Source organism: Cervus elaphus, chromosome 23 (assembly GCF_910594005.1).
Source record: "Cervus elaphus chromosome 23, mCerEla1.1, whole genome shotgun sequence".
NCBI classification, from domain to species: domain Eukaryota; kingdom Metazoa; phylum Chordata; class Mammalia; order Artiodactyla; family Cervidae; genus Cervus; species Cervus elaphus.
Genome location: NC_057837.1, coordinates 46,380,709 through 46,392,875, shown reverse-complemented (window position 1 = coordinate 46,392,875; position 12,167 = coordinate 46,380,709).

Here is a 12,167-nt window from a genome sequence, read left to right as displayed (position 1 = left end):
AAAGGCAGGACTACTGTTAAAGTGCAGGACTGAGAGCCCTAAGAGGGGGAAACCTGTGGGGACAAGCCCTAAGCAGCTGAGATTTCTGCCAGAAGGCACCAGGTATCTTGGCACAGGTGGTTTCACTGCATTGTGAAACCATGAGCTGGGAGCCAGAGAAGCTGAGGCAGAGTGCTAAAGAGGAGGAAATCTTGCAGGTAAGGAGCTCAGAAATCTGCACAAGGCTTATCCTGAATCTTTAATTCCAAGTCATTTGCTCACGACCAAGGTAAAACTCCTTGGTTTGCAAAGAGCAAATCCCAGGCAAAGACGAGGTGCTGGGAGCTACAAGCAGAGCACTTCTCAGAGCTCTCACAGGGCTAGAACTGTTCACATTCCCTACAGCCAGACTATTGAGTTCATGGGCCATCAGTGATTGCCCTAGCCCTACAAAAAAGACTAACCTACACCTCTCTTAAACTAGCTTCAAAACAAGCCTTAAACGAAAAAAGCAGAAAGGAGCTTCAATACTTTTTAAAAAGAAGACAACAAAATGTACTATTTTACAATCTAAAATTCACAACTATTGACATCCAATAAAGAATTATTAGACGTGCACTAATGCAAGAAATGTGAAATAGAATCAGAAGAAAAATCAGTCAGTAGAAACAGATGTAGAAATGACAGAGACAATGAAATTATCACACAGAAGCATAAAAGTTATTGAATATGTTCAGTATGCTCAAGAATGTATGAAACACATGAACCTAATGAAGAGGAAAATGGAAGATAGAAAAGATATAAAAAGAACCATATGGAAATTCTAGAGATCAAAAATACAACAACTAAAATAAAAATTTTAAGTGGTATTAACACCTGATTAGAACAGAAGAAAAAAAGTCAATGAGCTTGAAGATGTAGAAAATAAAACTATCTTAAAACAAAGCACAGAGAAAACACTGAAAAACAGTGAGTAGAAGCCTTCTGCACCAAGGGCAACATCCAGGGGTCTAATGTGTGTAGGTGGGAGCCCATGAAAAGGTGGGGTCACAGAAAATATTTAATAGTGCAATTTTCCAAATTTGATAGAATACATAAACCTACAGATTCAAGAAACTCAATGAATTCCCAAGGAGAATAAACACAAAGAAAACCATGAGACACATCACAATGAAAATACTTCAACCAGTAATACGAAACGAAATCTTAGAAAGAAGCTCCTTTAGCTCCAATGGCATCAAGAGTAGAGCTCTGAAATGCTTCTGATTCTTGGATCAGCGCTGGGGAGCTTGAGACGACACCTGGAGAGCTTTCTCTCCATGTGTCTGCACTAACTAGCATGCAGCTGTGAGAAGAGGCTTTCTCTCATGCACGCGTGAGTGTGTGCTTTGGGCGCATCTCCATCAGACACACAAGCCAGGACTCTTACAACATCCTCAGCCAGGGTGAGGACACAGGCCTCTCATCCAAAGGGCTGGGGGAAGTGCTGTGAGAGCTACACTCAAAGCCTTTCCTTTCTTCCAAGTTTGTTCTCTCAACTTATGATATTTTTTTTACTTGCTATTCATTATTTCTAAGAAAATCTAAGAATTTCAATTATTAGCATGAATTTTACCATTCATCTTTATACATGCAATGTGGTTTTAAATGCAAACAGCAGAGCATTTAACCTGTATTCAGAATCACTGAAAGGACACAACTCTGTCTGTTGGCCTCAATCCACCAGCAGAGACAAAATAGGCAGACAGGGGAGGGCTGGAAGGAGAAGAGGGGCCCTGCCCATGGCAGACAGTGACCCCACGGGTCAGCATGACACAGCTCTGGCCAGGCCCAGTCATATGCAGGGTGGGCTGGGGAGGATGCAGGAAGGGGGCAGAGGGGCAGGTGGCTCCAGGTGCCATACACACAGAAACAGGTCAGAAGACACTGTTACTGAGAAGGGGGAGACACAGCCCAGACCCGGGCAGCCAGTGTCCATCAGCCGGCCTTACACAGACAGCTCCTCCTGGTGGCTCACCTGGGGCGAGCGGCTCAACAGGGGCAACCGCCCAGCCACAAAGGTTGTGCTCTTGACCCTTCCACTAACACCAGGCCTCACCCAGAGCCCTTTTGGAATCTCCAGGGGCCGGTCAGCTTAGCCAGGTGGGGCTCATGGGCCTGGATGAGAACTCAGGGAGCGGCCCCAGTGGACAGAGTTCCAGGACATGGCCTGTCCAGCCCCTCCTCTGCCTGGTGTTGGACTAAAGGAGCCTTCATCATGATTTACGAGAAGATGCAGGTGCCGAGAGAGCTTCTATCCTTTGCAGCTCTGGCCCGAGTCCCGTCCAAGTTCCCTCCCCTCCCTGGTGAGCCCCATATGTGTCCTGTGCTTCATGCATTTCTCCTCTGCCTCCTTCCTAAAAAGGATTTGAGGCAGCTGCTTGCCCTGGGTTTCTGGAACCACCCCAGAAGCTCTTTTCACTAGAAGTTTAACTGGTATTCACTCTTAATTTCTTGCAAAAAGGAAATTACTTTCTGTACAATGCAGATACTGGTAAAATCTGTGATTTCTTTGTTAGCTTTACAAACTACAGGTAACACTGAGATAGATGCTGGTGAAATCAACCTGGTGGCTCAGAGAGGACATCCCACATCTAACACTTTTCCTATTTTTACACCCAGAAATTCATTTTGGCTTTGCTTCCTCTCTTTTCATCTTCATAGATTTCACATTGTACCAGCGCCTGTCTGTATGTACAATGAGGTAACAGACAAACTCTGAAACTCTGACCCGAGCAATCCCAGCATGGCTGCCCCTCCCAGTGCTTCCTGGAGAGTCTGAGGGCCAAGTCCTCTCGGGGACCACTCAGCCGCAAAGCTCACAGAACCATCAAATAAACAGAGTCTTCTTCCCTGCCTTGCTGTCACCCTAGTTGAGTCAGCTCAGCCAAGGCCATTTCACACCCCTCTGTGAGAGGCAGAGTGAATCGCAGCTTGCCAGCCTTCCTGGGGCCCCACAATACTGGCTGTTTGGGAAATAAACACAGGAGGGGGTAGAGGAACGTTGTCTGGTGGTCTCTAAAGCCCCATGGCTTCATGGGAGATAGAGAGGAAAGTGTGCTTGTTCAGAAGCATGTTTACGACACAAGGGATGAACAGGCAGATTACAGGTCCTGAGGAGCAGGTACTGACCTGGGGCCCACATCACGTGGCCCAGTGACCTTCAGATGTGGACAATGGCATCGTTGGTGAGGTGATGGGGGAAATTTTGGGTGAAATGGGAACTTTGGTGGCATGATATGGAGATTGGCAAAACAATACACTGCATTTTCTTCGTAATTATGTAGTCATGACAAGAAAAATATTGACTTTGCATAAAACTTCCAAATGAATCTTTGCAGAAATCCTTTCTAAAGCTTGCTTTAGAAAACAACCTCTGTACATTAGGATTTAGCCCCCAAAACAGTCACACATAATTTCTTACCAAGACTTTCTAAGAATGCACTCTTCCAAGTTGTGACACTTGCTTGCAGTGAGAAACACAAGAAGAGTTTACAGCCACTTCTGCAACCACCTTAAAGTCAAAAGCTGAAACTTCATCTAAGACTGTAGCACCTCCCCTCCTTTCCCTGTGACATGGGCATTTCTTTTTTAAAATATAACGTTACTATGGTAAGAACGCATCACATGCGATCTCCTCTTAAGATTTTATGGGCCAACCCTGTGCAGTAGGAGAAAAGGTGGAGAAAGGGGCTGCCCCAGGACTCAGGCTGCCTGTCCCCATGGGACACTAGTCTGCTGGTAGCTCCCTGGGCCCTCGGCCACGCGGGCCTGCTCTGCCCAGGTGCAGAGACCAGTAGCCCGTAGACAGGAGGACCCACAAAGCCCACTCAGTTACCTGCCAGCTACAGAGCTATGACCCCCAAACCCCACTCCTCAGGGCAGGTGAAGCCGAGAGAGGCACCAGCTCTAGGCTCTGGTGCTCCCACTAGGTGCCTGTCCCCATGCACACGGGCAGGGAAGGACAAGCTGGGGCGGGGCACAGACAGAGTCCCAGGGACTCGGCCCTCCCTGTGGGAGAGAGGAGAGGAGAGGGCGGGGGTGACAGACTGGGCCCTATGCTTGGGGGACATCAGGTCTGAAGAGAGGATGGAAAGACAAGTGAGACAGCTCACACAGACTTGAAAGATAGACAACACAAACTGTCTCAGTAATTTTTATATGATTCCATGTTTAAACAATATAATGGATATGATGTTTAAACTATTAATTTTATCTGGTTCTTTTTACTAAGTGTGGCCATTAGGGAAATTGACATGACCTGAGGGCGCGCGTCCTGCCCTGTTGTACAAGTCAGGCTAGGTGAAAGGACAGGGACGATCAGCCAGCTGCCTGTTGATTAAAGGCTGCCATCGCCTCGGTGGCCCTGGGCCCCTTGCCAGGCGCTCAGGTGACTGTGTCAGAGCCAAGTGACAGGAGAACACCCCCTGGGACCTGTTAGAGCGGAACTGGAGGCCGGGTAAGCCTGCTCGAGTGACACAATCTCTGAAAAGATCCTGAACCTGGAGAGATTCAGTTTCAAGAGATACAGGCAAGTCTCGGCTCAGAGCCAGCCCCAGACAGCACAGGTGTGTCGGTGCTGGAGACGTGGCTCCTAGTGACTGGCAAGAACCTGGGGGTCTTATTGTGCAGGGGTGGGGGTCGTTTGGACCAGAATCTGGTCACCTTAGCAGTAGCTGAAAAGTATTTGCTGTTTGTTCACTCATTCGACCACCAGCTCCTGGGCCTCCGTCTGCCACATGGGAAGGACACAGCATGTGGGAGGGGTCGGGAGAGCGGAGCTGGGGCCACAGGGAGGGACACAGAGACATGGGGGACCTGGGGTGGCGTCTTAAGTGCAACCACCTGGGGCCTGGGCTGTCCTGGGTACCAGGTGTCAGGAACCTTCTAGAAGATGCTGAGAACTTTAGGTTTGGTCTGAGTGAGGCAGTGGATTCACACTCTCCAGGGGCCAACCGGTTTGAAGTGGGATGTGGAGAAGGGGCTGGATTCAGGCAAAGCCTCAGGAGACCAGCCACTGGTTAGAGCATCACCCCAGGGCATTCTCTGCAGAACTAGTGACAAGAAACCATCTTCAAGGGCAGCAGGCAGCCGAGAAGGGAGCTCCTGGGGAGGGGATGCCCTTGCTCTAAGGAGCTGCTCGGTGGTGGGCTGAGGAGGTGGGTGTCAGGCTGGCCCAGGACCACCTTCCTGATCCCGAGTCAGTGTTTCTGAGAAGAGGGAGTTGGATAGAGGCTAAGAGCAAATTCCCCCAGGCAGCGCTGAGAGGCCTGCATGTCTCTGTCACCGGGGAGGGGGGTGGGGGGTCAGAAGGGGAGCCAGCCCCAACTCCACCAGCCTGCATCAAGCTTCGGTGCTGGCCCTTCCTGGGAGACCGGGCCAAACTGCAGATTCTTATTCCGGGTCGGGGAAGCGGGGGCGCTGAGAGCACTTGCCCCCGGGGCGGTGCCCGCGCTGCAGAGTGGGGTATTTTCCACCTCAGGAGACTCTGTCTACCCCCTCGAATTCCGGCTCTCACAGGTATGAAGTGGCCTTTCCGGATGTCCGCCTGGGGCCCAAGTATGAACCCACGCCGCTGCATGGGAGGATAACCGGATTGGGCCAGTGACGGCGGAGGATTTCGAGGCCAGACTCGAGGGCGCCTTCTTGTGAGGCTGCCCCAGGCCACCAACCCTGACGCACAGGCAGGAAGGATGCCAGCGCCAGGAAAGGCCGCGGAGACAAATGCAGCGCGCACGTGCGGCAGTCCGTAGAACCGATTCAGCCTGTGGCAGTGGCTTGCCCCGAGTGGCCGTCGCCTCCACCCCGGGCCAGCCCCAGGCCCTGCGGGCAGCCCGCTCTAAGAGGGCGGCCCCTACTCCCCCGACGTCCACACCAGAGGCTGTCGTCAGCTACGCCCTCACCCCTACCAGCAGGCGGCCACGGGAGGGCCTCCAGAGCCGCGGGGGTCTCACCACGCGTCTGCCTCCCACAGGCCCCACCGTCCCCTCATGGGGCCTCACACTGCGCAAATGGGAGACGCCATGCCCCACCTGCCGCCATTAAGCGAGGGAGCTCTAGCGGCCTGGAGGCACCTCTCGCGAGTTTAGATCAGTGGGCGGTGTTTCAACCTCCTCCCACACGTCTCTGCTCCCACCTGCATCCCAGGCCGCGACCTGGGGCTTGGTGGGTCCCAGTGGCTCGGGCCTTGGGCGGGCCACAGCGAGGCCCCTGTGCGGTCGGGGATGGGGGTGTCCAGGGGCTGCGAGGGAGGCGGACAGTTCAGAGCCCCGGGAGTGGGGCGACACTGTAGGATGCTCGTGGCGCCACGCTGACCCTGACCGGGGGCCCAGCAAGAGACCCAGAGCCCCGGTGGGGCGGGGGGGGGGGGGGGGGAGGGCACCCCAGGAGCGTCCCTGCCTCGTTGCTGAGAGGGAGCCGCTCTGCCGCTTTTCGGACCCAGGCCAGGTGCCCGGGCTCCAATCGGCCTGCCGGCCTCGCGTAGGGACGCCTCCGGCCTGTAGTCAGCGTTCCGCCCCCAACCTCACTCCCAGGCCGCAGGCTCCTGGCCTGAAGCCGGAAAGGGCTGCCCGGCTCACCGAGGGAAAAGTGCAGAGTCCGCAGAGCCCTGCCCAGGGCCAGGCTGACCGCAGCCCCGCGGAGACGCCTCGCGCTCCTGGATTATTGATCAGTCAGGTGCAGACCCTGGGCCAAGCCATCAGCAGCTGCTCTTCAGGGCCTGGCAGGCGGCCAGGGAAGCACTCAGGCCACAGCCGCGGCTTCACAAAAGGCTGGACGCCGGAAACACTTTCTCGTGGAGGGTGGCGCCCCACGGAGCCACCCCCTACCCTCATCCCGCATAGGCGGGCAGACCTGTGGCCCCCACGGTCCCTTCTCCTTCTACAGTGATGGGCCCTTGGCATTTGCCAAGCGTCTTGAAAGACTTGTCAGCCCAGCCCTCTGCTGGCCTCACCGTGAGAAGGCAGTTGTTGAGGAGGCTGAAAGGCACAGCCTGGACACCTTATGGCCACCTGGGTCCTGCCTGCCGTCAGGTACTCCCTCTGATCACCCAAGACCCAGCCCCACTCTCCAAGGCAGTGGGAGGGTCTCCTGTGTGGAGGTGGGGGACAGGTCCCAGATCTCTTCTTCCAGGGGCCCCAGGCATGCCCACAACTGTCCGGCGACTGGACTAGGCTCCAGGCTCTGCTGCCCCTCCCTGTCTCCCCGACTGGCTCTTCTGTGACCACCTCCCAGATAAACTCTGTGCTGGAAACACCGGCTTCAGCTCTTCACTGGGGAACCCTGGCCAAGTCAGGTGCACATGGGCTCCTGAGAGAAGCAGGTTATTTCAAGGCCCTCTGGCTCCCAGCTCCGCAGGGCTGGGCAGCGGGGGGCAGAGGGGTCCACACAGGCGGAGGCCTGGGGTTGAAGAGTCTTCACCTTAACTAGACTTTCCCAGGAAGTTGTGAATCTGTGGTCTGAACGCCGAGGGGAGAAAAGATAAGAAAGCAAATGAGAGGAACTGGAAACCAGAACCTGAACACCTGTTCTGGGCCCAAGGTCTGCCCTGACCGTTGGTTGAGGGGGGCACCCTGCCTCTGCATCCATCCCCCGACACACCACAGCTCCACTGACAGAGCACAGCCCACTGTCACACCCGCTGGGGGCAGGTCCCCACCTACCTGGGAGAAGTGAACGGAACCCAACCCTCCTGGGGCAGGGACACACGGTCCCACACTTGGGTCTGCAGTGAGGTCTCCCCTGCCCTCAGGGGGGTGGGGACTAGCCCAGACTTGGCATCGGACTCCTGAGTTAGGTCAAAGGACCTTCCCAATCCTTGTGCAGAGAGGGTGAGTCATTCCCTCCTCCTCGGCAAATGCCTCCTAGCCACTGAATCAGGCCTCGGAAGTGCCATTTTTAGAGCCTCACTGAGGGTTCAGTGCCAGTGAATCAGAATTTCCACTATTGAAATAGAATCTGCAGAAGCACTATTTCCCAGCAGGCAGAGCAGGAAGGGAAGAAGCCCACAGGATGAATGAGGCCTCCCACACAGGCCCTGGGACCCAGCCTCTGCTGAGGGTTCAGTCCCTGCTAGACCGTATGAAAAGGGTTCACACAGGGATGGGCCCCAGGACTGCAGAGCCTGGTGTGAGCCCTGTCTGTGTGCACACAGGTGGGCAGTTAGCTACTCACGCAAGCTCCAAGGTCTTCTGGGTAAGGCTGGACGAGAACCTGGACCCAGGCCCGGCTGCCCTGGTCAGCTGGCTGGAGGGGACACAGCCTGTCTGCATCTCATACCCCACTCATACAAATCAAAGAGCTGCCTGGACTGAATCCACAGCGTGAGGCCGACCAGAGTCTGGCGGGGCAGGGCATGTGGTGGTACCGACTGGGATCCCTGTGGGGCAGGCGGAGGCCTGAGGTGCTGGCGGGAGGTGGGTCCCCATCACACCAGGAGCAGGACTGCAAGCCTAGGGAGGGAGCCCCATCTCCCGGCTGCGGGGATGGTGTGGGTCTCTGGACTGGGTAGCCTCAGGGCTTACCGAGGACCAGGAGCCTCTGCACCTCCAGGTAGGGGCGTCTTATGATGTAAGGCTTGGGGGTGCCACCAGGCCTCCCGTGGGCTGGACCCAGTCCAGACCCCGGGCCGGCACAGGCCGAGGGCTCTGTCATCACCTCCCCAGGGAACTGGTCTGTGTGGGAGGTGGGTTGAGGCTGACAGGACGCAGGCAGGAAGGGTGGAAAGGCCTGGGGCTGGGTGGTCCTGGATGGACAGGTGGTCCTTGTGAGGTGCAGCTCCCTGTTCTGAGGTGAGAGAGGGGGCTTTGCTGTCCCCCAAGCAGGGCAAGGATAAACTGAAGTCCTTGGTCCTGGTCTCAGCATTTTCATGCAGTTGCCTTTGATCCTCTTCAAAGACCCTGCTCAGTCCGGGCATCTCTTTGAGTTGTGTGAGTGCAGTATGAGGGGACGGACAGGTCAGTTCATTTGTCAGGTAAGTAAGCTGGGGCTCAGAGAGGTTAGGTGACATGCCCGAGGTCACCCAGCTATTAAGTGATGGAGGAGAACTTGGACCCCCGACACATCTCCTCAACCTCACTGGACTGCTGGCAGGGTGCCATGCCCCAGAGTCAACGCCGTCCGGGGTTTCTCCCCTGGGGTGATGGTGGGAGGGTGTATGTGAAGCTGCGCTGCCCCTGCCTCAGCAGAGAGAAACTGCTTAAGGACGACTCAGCCACAGCTGCGAGCCCTCTGTGCCTTGGGCTGTCCGGTGGGGAGCTCCCCAGCCAGCTCACTGGAGGAATCATTAGAATGTGCAGTGGACATGGGTTTCTCAGGCTTCAACTCCTGTTCTATCTCATGCACCTGTGCACACGTATGCACACACACAGCTGTACCTACAAAGAAAACCATCTCTGCCCATAACCTGCCCAGCACCTACACACACTTGCTCTTTACTTCCTCCTCGGGTACTTCTTTGTAAGCTGGCCCTGCTCCAACCATCGACCATTGAAAGCCAAGGTAGTTACATTGGCTGGTGAGGCCTCTCCCTGCCACTGCCCGTCACAACCCTGCTCTGGGGTGGGCCACATCTGGCTGTGGGGTGGGGGGGTGGGCACCTCCGTCAGCTGCCAGCCCTGTGGCTTTACAGTCTCAGGGTCAGCAAAACCAGCACTGCCCAGGGGTGGCCACTGGCCCTGAGCTGCTGGCTCTTGAGAAAAGGGGGAGCCGCATGGTCCTGAAACACAATCACCCACCAAGGTACATGTGAGCGTGAGTGGATAATGTCTGATACTCATTAACTGTTGAACTGGTTGTGTTTGGGGCATACTCAGTAAACACTAAGGAGATCAAACCAGTCCATCCGAAAGGAAATCAGTCCTGAATATTCATTGGAACGACTGATGCTGAAGGGGAAGCTCCAATACTTTGGACACCTGATTTCGAAGAACTGACTCAATGGAAAAGACCCTGATGCTGGGAAAGACTGAATGAAGGAGGAGAAGGGGACGACAGAGGATGAGATGGATGGCATCACCGACTTGATAGACTTGAGTTTTAGCAAGCTCCAGAAGTTGGTGAAGGACAGGGAAGCCTGGCGTGCTGCAGTCCACAGGGTGGCAAAGAGTCTGACACAACTGAGCGACTGAACTGAACTGATAAATAAAATTCATTCAAATCAACGTAGCCTGGCTACTAGGCAGTTTAAAGTCACACCAACGCCTCACATTCCTGCTGGATGGTGTGGCCCAGGCTTTGGGGGAAGATCTGCTTCTCTGCAGCAGAGACGATTCTCCCCTGTGGCGTTGACCTCAGGACTTGCTTCAACCTCTTTGGGTGAGTCTGTGCAGGAAGCCGTCGCGGGGATGGGGCAGCCTTATGCCATCCGGCCTCCCTGCCCCTGCCCAGGTCCACAGTGTGGGCGTCAGTCACGCCTGGTCATCCTGCCCCTGCTTCTCAGACGAGAATCAGAGCTGATGCATGGGGCTCAAAGGAACCTTAGCAGCGCCAGGAAGCTGGTGCTGGACTGTGGGCCCAAGCTTATTGTGCAGAAAGGGGGAGGCTGCGCTGCCGCGCTCCTATCCCGAAAGCCAGTCCACGCCCTCCGGCATTGTCAGCAGAGCCTCGCGCACAGGTGCCTCCAGCAGGAACTCGGCGAGAAGGGAAGGACTTGAGTCCCCGCCCACCCCGAGTCCCGCCCCCGAGTCCCCTGGAGCCCAGCGCTGCGGAGAGAAGAGCTCGGCCAGGGGGCGCCGGGAGCGACTTCCCGCAGCGAGGAGGGCCGGCCCCTCCCGCCCGCCGCACGTGACCTATGACCCCCATCTCCTCCCCGGAGCTTCCGAGCGGCCGCCGCGCTTCGCTTTGTCCGCACCCCCGCACTCTCGCTGCCGGCTCCCCTCGCCGCGCTGGGTGCCCGGCCACGCGGCTCCCTGCCTCCCGGGATCCGTGCCTGTGGCTTGTGGACCGGGCGGGGTTCTTCCCGGAGCCGGAGAAGCAGAGAGGAAGCGCCCGCGGCTTTGTTCTAGTCTCACTGAGGATGTCTCCGCGCTCAGCTGATGAGCTTTCACGAGAGCCAGAGGAACCGACCAGACACTGGAGGGTTCATCGCCCGTTAACCGGGCGACGTTCTCGGGCTTGGGCGCGGCTGCTCTCGGGGAGCGTCCAGGAAGCGCGCCTGCCGCGGGCGCACGGCGGGGGTGAGGCCGGATGGAAGGCGCAGGCTCCTTGTCCGACAGCCGCGCGCTGCCCGCCCGCTCCCGCTCCCTCCCGGGCTCTCCCAGCCCGGCGAGCACCCACGCCCACTCGGCCCCGGGAGGGAGCGAGGGCGTGTCCCCGCACCGCTTCTGAGTCCGTCACTCCGGGAGGCGGGGGGCTCCCTCCGGGAGGCGGGCGGGGGGGTCGGTCCCTCCGGGAGGCGGGGTGGGGGGGGGGTCCCCTCCGGGAGGAGGGGATGGGATCCCGCCGTGACCGAGCCTCTGCAGGAAGCCGGCGAGTGTTGCCATGACGACGTCGTGACCAGCCCGCGGACCCGGCCCCTCGCGCCCTCGTTCACACTGGTCGCCCTCAAGAGCAGCTGAGCTCACGTGTCTGATCTCTGACCTCTGAGGCTGCGTCCACACAGGAGCCAAGGAGGACTGGGAGAATCAGGATCCAGCTTAGACAGCCCCTCGGGTACACGTCACCCAGCCCCCTCATGCCGGTCCAAGGGGATGGGAGCGTGGCGGCGTCTCCGGGGAGGTGGCAGGTAGCGGGGAGGCAGGCCCCCCCTCTCCCCGCCGCCAGGGACAGAGTGGAAGTAGGATGAAGAGACCGAGGTCAGGGTTTTCCCCACAGAGTAGGGGCAGAACGCTGTTGTCCCCTTTCAGGAGTCAGCAGACACTGGGGACTGCCTTGACAGCAGACAGGCATTGGTTGCTGACCTGGGAAGAGAGTTAATGTCCAAGAAGGAGACCCCATGGAGCCAGTGATGGAAGGACAAGCTCCTGGGGGCATCATCGTGTGGGTGAGGCCAGAGGAACACAGCGCAGCACCTAAGAGATTGAATTCAAAGCACTGATTAAAATGCTTCAATGTGAAAACTTAGTCCTCAGGGTCTTCCCATTAAAAAGGGAGATAGAACATAACTCCTTCTCACAGAAATCATGCAGGGTGCCAAGAACCTAGGAAGGGTG